Source organism: Excalfactoria chinensis, chromosome 8, assembly GCF_039878825.1.
Source record: "Excalfactoria chinensis isolate bCotChi1 chromosome 8, bCotChi1.hap2, whole genome shotgun sequence".
Lineage (NCBI taxonomy): Eukaryota > Metazoa > Chordata > Aves > Galliformes > Phasianidae > Excalfactoria > Excalfactoria chinensis.
Window position 1 is genome coordinate 10,184,194 of NC_092832.1, and position 9,259 is coordinate 10,193,452.

At 45.9% G+C, this 9,259-nt stretch overlaps 1 long non-coding RNA gene across 1 annotated transcript; it reads right to left on the reverse strand.

Annotated features, from left to right (window-relative positions):
- Positions 1-2,238: 2,238 nt before the first annotated feature.
- On the reverse strand, positions 2,239-6,358 carry LOC140255832 (uncharacterized). Its single transcript, XR_011904559.1, has 4 exons — positions 6,184-6,358; positions 4,104-4,166; positions 3,419-3,524; positions 2,239-2,450 (listed from the first exon to the last, which is right to left on the reverse strand). It is a non-coding gene; the product is annotated as an uncharacterized lncRNA (long non-coding RNA).
- Positions 6,359-9,259: the final 2,901 nt, after the last annotated feature.

Consider the following 9,259-nt stretch of genomic DNA (forward strand, 5'->3'; position numbering starts at 1 on the left):
CATAGGAGTTATGCTTCAAAAGATTATTCCAGAAAGTGCTCAGAAAGACGGAATGGGTTAACTTTGCTTGCCAGAAGGTGTTCTGACAAACACAGGAAAAGAGAGAGAGATGCGGCCCCCTTTAAGAGCAGAGCAACTGAAGAAAAAAGAGATTTATGCTTTTAATTAATGGCAATTAAACCATGCCTGTTGGCTTGGCCTATGGCAATTGTTCCCTGCAAAAAGGAGGCCGAGCTGGTGACAAGCATTTGAATCCGCTAAGTTCTGTCAAGGGAGCTGACTCTGCAGGCATCAAAACCAAACTAAATCAATAAAAGAATTAAACTTTTATAAATTGCATTTTGACAAGTATCAGATACCGTTAAGCTTTGATATTATGAATTCCTCGGAGGAGATGCAAACAAGAAGGGCCGCAGTTAGAGATCCAAACAATCAAAGAGGCTTGTTAACATGCGCTGTCAAATGCATCAGTGCTATTAATTACTACAAATTAATGTGACTCTCTCTTCCTCTGGTGATTGGAATAATAATCAGCTGGATTCATGGAATGAGCACAGAGAACATATGCAACCCTGCCAAAAATAATAAGTTAAGGAACCAGTAGACATTTGCAATCTTTACGCTTACAGGCTTGATAATTTGCTTGTTGCTGGTGTGTCCCACTTTACCATGTCCTTCCGATTGCTGGAAACTGCTTCATCTGCATCCTGGGTGAATGCCCGTCGCCATCTCTGCAGCAGTGCTTGTTCCTGGGACAACATCCTCACCCTCTCCTGGTGAAGGAGGACATGTGTCCAGCGGCTCCCCCTACTCCACAGAGAATAGGTTTGGGGAAAGGGAACGCACTGCCCACATGCAGAGGGACCATAAAAAATGCTAAACCTATGGTGTTAGCCCTATCTGAGGTAGGAAACCTGCGCTGCGCTCTCATATATCAGTGAAATGCCTTTCCTGGTGCATACTCAGAAGCAGGCCAGCCTGCCAGGCAGCACATTATCTGCCCAGTGTAATTTACCCATCCCCACCCCCAAACAGCAGCGCTCTCCCTGCAGCTGTACAGCACAGCTCACCATCTTCAGTTCTAACCACCCCCTGCAGCAGGCATCGCAGGGCTCTGAGCATTGCCCACCATTCACCCAGTTTTACCATGACCACTGAACAGAGCACTGGCTTCCCATAGTCTTTGCTCTTACAAAGGACCCTTCCAGCTATGCAGATTGGCCGGGCCAGCAGCAGCAGCAGACGCCAGGTTGCAGCGTGCTCGTGGCCCAGGCACAGCACCCATCTGGGGGGTGGCTGCAGGGCTCAGACATTGCTCTAGGTCTGAGGGTTCAGAGAGGGAAGCAGATGGGTGACAGGGAGAAGGAAAGCATTACAGTGATGGATGTCATGTTGTGTTCCCTGGAACACTAAACTAAAGCATGGCCCAGGCTTCGCTCAGGGGACGATAGCATTAGGCAGGGCGGCACACACCTTACAGCCCTGAAATGGAAAGGAGGAAGAGAGCCAGCTCCACACCTGTGGTAGAGCTCCATATTCTTTGTAGGACAACAGAATTTTTAAGGTTGGAAAAGACTTCTAAGATCATCTAGTCCAACCACCAAACCATCCCCACCATGCTCACTAATCATGTACCTCAGTACCACATACATCCTTCAGGGTTGGTAACTCTGCCACCTGACTGGGCAGCCTATGCCAGTGCATTAGAATTCATCCCGAGAAGAAATTTTTCCTAATATCCAGTCTTAGCACCAACACATCAGTAGGAAAGCTCTCATTCCCCCACACTTCTGCCACAGCCCAACCAGCTCCCCTCCCCAGGCCAGGAGGGGAAAGGAACAGGTTTTCCGCCCAGTACAAGCTAACAAGGCCTCAAACCATAGCAAATAGCTCTGCTCTGCAGGACACTGTATTGCTGGCAGGGCTGTGCCACAGGGTTGTGTGTATGGCACAGACATCCCAGCACCACATACAGCCCTGGACTGTCACATGTCTCAGGGAGATGCACTGATGGTGCCTTGTGTGGGACAGCGGGCACCATGGTGTGGCTGGAAGATGCTGTCTCAGTGCAGCAAGATGAATTATCCTGGCACCATCTGGTAGCAGTTTTTCATTTCTGACAACATTTAAAAGTTAATTTGAACTCCAGCAGTGATAAATAGGTCTCAGAGCTCACCTGGCCTTGGTGACCCCTTGACCTAAGCACACAGTAATTTGTTTGGGGTTGTGTATCCCAATATTTTGCTGCTGTGCCTGATCCAAAGAAACCACTGGACGCTGCCCAGTGGCACCTGGGTAACCCCAGGCTGATTCTGCTGGGGCTGGTGGGAGGCAGAGAGCTCCATGCTCCACTTGCAGGCATGGGAGAAGGGTTGGTGGTGCTGGAGCACATTCTCCCAGCTGGAGGCCATAACAGACCATAGCCATGCAGAACTGGCACTTCCCAACACCTAATGACAGGAGACATTTATTACTGCTATTACAATTATCACTGCTATTTAGTTTAAATACAAACTTAGATATAAGTTACCCACTTTGAATGCCACTCATGATTGCTTCAGTGCATACACACCCATGCGTGCATGTACGCATCTATACGCCCGAGTCTTGATATAAATAAATAATCCCCTTAGACAGAACAGCATGACAGCAAAAGCTTTCAGATGAAAACATGGTGTGAAAATGTAGTGTGTCTCTTCTCTTTATGTTCTATGGCAAATGCAAAGGAAATTTATTGCTTAAAATATGTGCAATCATTTTTACCTGATTACCTGTAGGTGCTCTATGTGGCTCTGTGCAGAAGATGGTACATACTCTATCTCCTGCAGAGATCTGGGTTTATTACAAGCACACTTCCATTCTTTCACATGTCTTTGTGAATTTGAAGGGGCTGCTTAGAATTTGTCACTTATTTTTAACAATATAATTTTCTTTGGAAGGAACGTTCTTGCTAAGCTTGACATGTGATATTTAATCACATATTGACCACTCAGCGTTACTGTAATGCTTCCTGTCAGCTGCAGTGCAGCAGGCAGAGTTCAAGCAACACATTTGCCTGGAGTTCAGCATTCATTTAAATCAAATTTGTCAGCTTTCAATTTTTTTAAATGTAATATTTTATTTTTATTAAACGCAAGTTAATAATGCCTTGTCAGGCCAAGGGCATGTTTTAATGTGAACAACTCCAATGCTAAGTGAAATTGGACCCGTAGCACTCTGCTAATAGAGCTGTGCAATCGCCCCAGTGCCTCACCCAGCACAAACACGCGCTGGCTTTGCACGGTGTTATTTCAGGGACCCTCTTCAGATACAGAGTAACACCCACACATCTGGCCATGCACACATCTGCACACACACACGCTGCCATGGAGGCAAGTGCTCCCAGTGTGGGAGCCCACAATGCCTGCACACTACCTACATGTGCCATACGCTGTCCCTCCTCTCCATGTGGAGGATGGTGCTGCTGCCTGGGTCACAAGTGCTCCTGTTCTCAGCTTCTTCCAAACTTCCAGTGATGCTATATTCTGTGAAATCAAGTCACTGCATCACAGAATTATCAAGGTTGGAAAAGACCTAGAAGATCATCTAGTCCAACCATTACCAATACTTCCCAGCTAAATCATATCCCTTATCATATCCATATTTCTTTTTTTTTCTTTTTTTTTTAAAGATCTTGTGCATACAAGTGTACACATATGAACAGTGCTTTCTATGAGGAATGCACGTAGCAAGCACATGTCTTCCTAGATATGTAGGTTGCTCCAAAAATAGTGCCTCCTATTTGTTGCCGTGGAAATGACAACAGATACATAGAGCAAAATAACACTGTTTGACAGAGAAAAGCCTTAGCTTCAAAACACTGCTTTTCCAACACAGTCACCACTGTTAGCTATGCATTTTCACCAACAGTGAACAAGAGCCTGCACACCATGCTCATAAGAACCTGCACCAGTGGAGGTGAGCACTGTCAGCACTGCTGAAACACACTACCCACCACTTCACTGTACTCACAGCCACTGTTTGGTCTCCATAAATGCTCAGCAAATGACAATGAATGTTAGTGTGTGCCACTTTTTCCTGCAAGGAGAAATTCAATGACATACCTTTCCTTCATGTGCACTTCCACACCAGATGCCATTCTGTCAGACTGCCCCCTCAGCTGCCATCTGTCAAGGCAACAAATGTAATGGGATATTGTTGGGAATGTTCACTCTCAACTGCCACACCACCGATATCCACCTCTGATGTCATGGCCCAACATAATGAAAATGGAGGCATTACTTTTGGAGCTGCCCTTATACATACAAGTGTGTGCATGTTTGGGTGCATCACCGATGCAGGATAGTCCATCTGCATGCACCACACAATGCAAGACACGCACCCACGGATGGCAACTGAGCCTCTGGCACATCCATCTTCCAGTGAGCAAAATGCTATCCCTCTTCCCGCTGCCAAAGACAGATGCACAGCAATGATCAGCCGTCGTATGCTGAGGAGAGGGAGATGGATGGAGGCTTCTACCTGCGCTGTGAGCTGCAGACACAGGAACAGAACACTGCACAGGGGCATATAGCAACACACAGCTATTGAGTGTCTCTCAGAACCTTGCCCAGCCCAGACCCACACTGCACCTTGGTGCTGTTACACTGGAATGGTGCAGTTAGAACCAGCACAGTCACATTGTTGTGAAACAGTGCAATAAAAAGTCACCCCAAAGAGGTGCACTCACATCTTCATTCCAACTATCCGGACATAATAAGGCTGCCCAGATTCTAATGATCAAAAATGTTCACTGTTGGCAATAAGGCATATGTATTAATTATAACTGCGCAGTTCAAACATGAGCTATTTTGCATAGGAGTAATTAGAATCACAATTGACCTTTTGTAGAATTGTAGGGTTATGCTTAATTCTAGCCACAAGCATTCAAAACATTTATTTAAATACTATTCCTACTTCCAAGCTCATAACTAAATCATTAGAAAGTCCTCCATTTGCTTCCCAGTGTTTCTGCACTAGCTGCTCACCATGCCCCGTGCCAACCACAGGACCACTGCCTTCACCGACCAGCACCGCTAAGGCAAAGCATCAGCCTGCAGGAACCTCTACAGGAGGGCACAGGGAAACCTCTCTTGATTTCAGCTGCCTGTAAAGGCTACCAGATATCCTGCAAGCTGTTTGCCGTGCCAAGAAAAACATCACCAATTTTGAGGGTGAGGTTTGGAGGGTCTGTCAGAGAGCAGGAATGTTTCGCATGAGCGGGGACAGCTGGGGCAAGCCCACCATTTGCAACGTGCCTGTGGTGGTGCCTTCAATAGGTGGCACTTATGAATAATAATATGCATAATCTATCTTGTGCCCAGGCAGGAGAGAAAACATAAGTGGACAAGCCTGAAGGCATGGCCGTCTATTAAAGGTTGCTTGGGAATTCTCTGCAGAGTTAGGGCAAAACTGTGCAGCTAAACAAGGCTGGGGATTTGCATGTTTAAGAAAACAGCACTAATTGAAAATCGCTCTCTTCTGGATGAGTGATTTACATTTCTTACAGATCAAATTACAGAGGGGGAAATGCAGTTTTGCCCTTTTATTGTTTATTTGATTGTGGGCTTTCACTGTTAACTTTCCTTTTTCTTAATGAGATGCGGCACAGAACATCAAGAGGTGCCCCAATCCCCAGGCCACTGTGCACACCTAGAGCCTGAGCCCTGCAGAAACACACAGCCCTGCTTTGTTCTGTGTCTGTTTGCAGACACCTTGAGTTAAGCACCCAGCGCTCAGAATCTCTGTAATTAAATACAAAAACAATTAGAAAATGGTATAAAAACCTCCCTCTCTCCCAGCTAGTGCTGCATATGAAACTCAGGTCTATTCCCAATGCAACGGTGAGGACAGTACATCACCAGGGACAGACAGAGCGGATGTTAGAGCACTCCAAGAAATGATGAGGTAAGCATCTCAAGCTTTCCCCAGGGAAATAGCCAGACTCGCCCTTATTTTATATCTGCTTACATTAGGCCCTGGTTGCTTTCTTCCAAAAGAAAGAAAAATTGGTACTGTTTAAAAAAGAATTGATGCTATTTTTAGCTCAGTTGAACACATCTCCTTTGCTCTGCTAAGCAGAGAGCAGCCCCAGCCACATCCTCAGGGCTGCCCCACTCCCCAGGAGCATGAGGAACAACTCACCAACACAGGAGAAAATACAGCCCAGGAAAATGCTGCACCAGGGCATGAGGCAGTCAAGCACTCAGCTGTGAGCCTGGCTGGAAGGTGGGTGAGGAGAAGGAGTTCTGTAGCAGGAGGGCAGCAGCGCTTCAGCCTCTTTGGGGTACGCACCACTCACACACAGAGAGGTCACCTTCATTCTGTAGAGATGACAAGGAATAAAAAGTAATAAACACAACAGTAAACGACTCCTAGGCTGACCTCTAATATCCACTCACCTCCATCTGGAGAACAACAGGCAAGTCAAGTCACTGAGGAAAGCCTCCCTTCCTCCCCACTTATCTGCCACACCTGTGACATCCCAGCTGCAGGAGATTACCCGAGTGCTGCTGGCCAACTGAAAGGGCTGTCTGAGGAGAAGAGAACCTTACTGTATTGGTTTTAACAATAGGTGTGTGGGAGGAGGTGTGGGGAAGAGAATAACAGTGACAATTTAAAAATGCAAAGGTGTTTCTGGTGGCTATATAAGTCAACATGTACAAGATGGAGAGTGTAATGGGAATTTGAGAAAACAACATTCAGTGATAATGCATCAGACATTCAGCTTTGGTATCGCTGATGGCCAAATGAGAATCTATTGGCATGGAAGAGTCTATCTCCAGATCTGCCACAGCCCCTGGAGGCCATGGGGAGGAAGCATGTGGGACAGCTGATGTGGCTGTGCCCTGCTGAGACGTGTCCCACCTGCACCTGGGTGCAGCAGATAGCAGAAGTGAGTGCTGGGAGAGAACAGAAGGATGAGGCATGAGCATTGTTTCCCTTTCAGTCCAGCCTCTCTCTGTCCCCAGCAAGGAGAATGGTTTGGGATGAGTGAAGAAAAGAAAGAATTGAGTATTTGCATGTAGGTCTGTTATTCTGAAGCAAAGCCTCACACAGTCAACCTCAAAAACACAGCCTACGAGACTGGAGAAAAGCATTCATGTAACATATACTACTTGACATTGCCCGTGGCTAAACGTGGGGAACAAGATGTTCTCAGTGGCCATACCAGGCTCCCTCAGTCAGCCCCGCTCTAATCTGAGCCCCTCTCATGCAGACGTCTCCTACACGCTGCTTGTTGTGAGCACTGACAGAAGGGAGCGCGCCCGCTGAAGCATGGCCAACACAACACGGAGTCTTGGCTGCACACAGATCAGCTGTGTCAGGCAGGAGCATGCCCCTCTCCAGTTAATTTCAGAGTTATTTTCTATGCTCAGCATCAAGATTATCGTCTCATTTATTCCAGTGTTATACCATAACACACGACCAGTGTTATTTCATATCTCTGGAATAACCAAAATACAGTATCGATAACCAAACCAGAACTATATCAGCGAGATGGTCCAGTTTGGTGGCTTTATTTGTGGAGCTCCATTCCACCTCTGAATTTTAGGAAAGATGTGTTCATGCTCAGAGGCAAACTCATTTTCCACCTCAAACACTTTATGCAATATTTTAGCAGGCTGTTTTGTACTGCTTTACAGCTGCCAGTTTTTAAGTATTATCAATAATATATTCTTCAATGTAACCTCCTTAACACTTGCAATAGAATGAAATAAAAAAACACATCAACAAAAAATTGTCTTCACCCGGCAATGCTGTGTGAATGTTAAATTTTCCATCTCACAATGCAGCCGTCGCTATAAAACTCTGAGGGCGGATTAACGCTCTTCTGGTACTTCACTGTATCAGAACACGGATTTGCAGACAACAGCTGCAGCAAATTCCCTTGACTGAGAAGAATTACAAGTATTATCACCTAGATCATTAAACCGGGTTCATAGATTGCAGAACGTCTTCAATCAATTCATCTAAGATAACTTGAAACCAGCTGGACCCCCTCAGTGAGAACTTGACTTAATTGGCCAATAAGTGGCTGGAAAAGGTGCATGCTATTTGATAAAATTACAGACTGAAGAAGCGATTACAGTTTGGAGAACCACAGAGGGTAGCCTCCGGGTCAGCCCTTTTGGAGAGGGCTAAGTTAATGTCCACTATTAAGCGCTGCTGTGAAAAATGTTGGCCCGCTCGGTGCTCAGATGGAAAGTGTACCTGGGTCATTCCTCAGCTGATGGAGAGGGAGATGTGCACATTTATCACCACTTTGGCCTCATTTCTGCCTCGGTAATAGTTGTGCACTAACAACTGCTGGCAGCTTCATGGTTTTCTGTGTACCCTTCGCTTTATTGGCATAACTAAAATATTATCCCAGCAAAGCAATCCATCTGCTAAGGAAAAACACTTTCCTTCAATTATGTCCCACGAGTCTTTTCTTAAGAAAGGTTAAAGCACCAGGAAGTTGAAAAATATACATTAGTTTGTTTTTATTCTTTCCAATCTACTGCAAAAACACTCGCTTGTTACCGGGTAAGCGGTAGGTCTGCATATTTACCACCACAAAATGCCAGGGAATGCGCCTAGCTACAGAAGGGCTGTGAATTCACAACATCGGATTTGTATGTAAGCAGAAATCATTACTTAAACACAACTGCCTATTTCCACCCTGCGCACCCAAAGATAGAAATGATTGCATAAGAAATTTCCCTGTGATCTTATATTCAATAATGAAAGAGAGTAGGTAATTTGCAGAAAAGCAACTAACAAAGGGAAGCTGCTAAGAAACAACCACACTACCCCAGGGTGCTACAGGTGATGGGAGCCCGGAGCTTGATCCCACCAGCACCCCAGGAGGCTGCCATTGACCTTGGTAGAGGGACACCATGTGTGGGTGCCTCCAAGGCATAGAGCCTTCAGTCAGAGAGCCCCAAGCTGGGGCTTGCCATCACTTCTGCACAGAGCTGCTGTAGCTGCCGTGATGCCGCATCGCTGAGGCTGCATATTTTTCATGGATTGGGTAATTTTCACGGGTTTTGTTTTGTTACTTTTAAATCCCTACCTTTTACAAAGCTAGATCCAAGATTCAGATGCACATATTCAGAAGTAGCTCAGGCTCATCTGTAGGATTTTTTGCTGATGGGTAAGTTGTTGTAATAGTAATCGGTGTAACATAGAACTGAAAGCCTAGGGGTGGCACAGATAGCTAGGAGCACACAAAAGG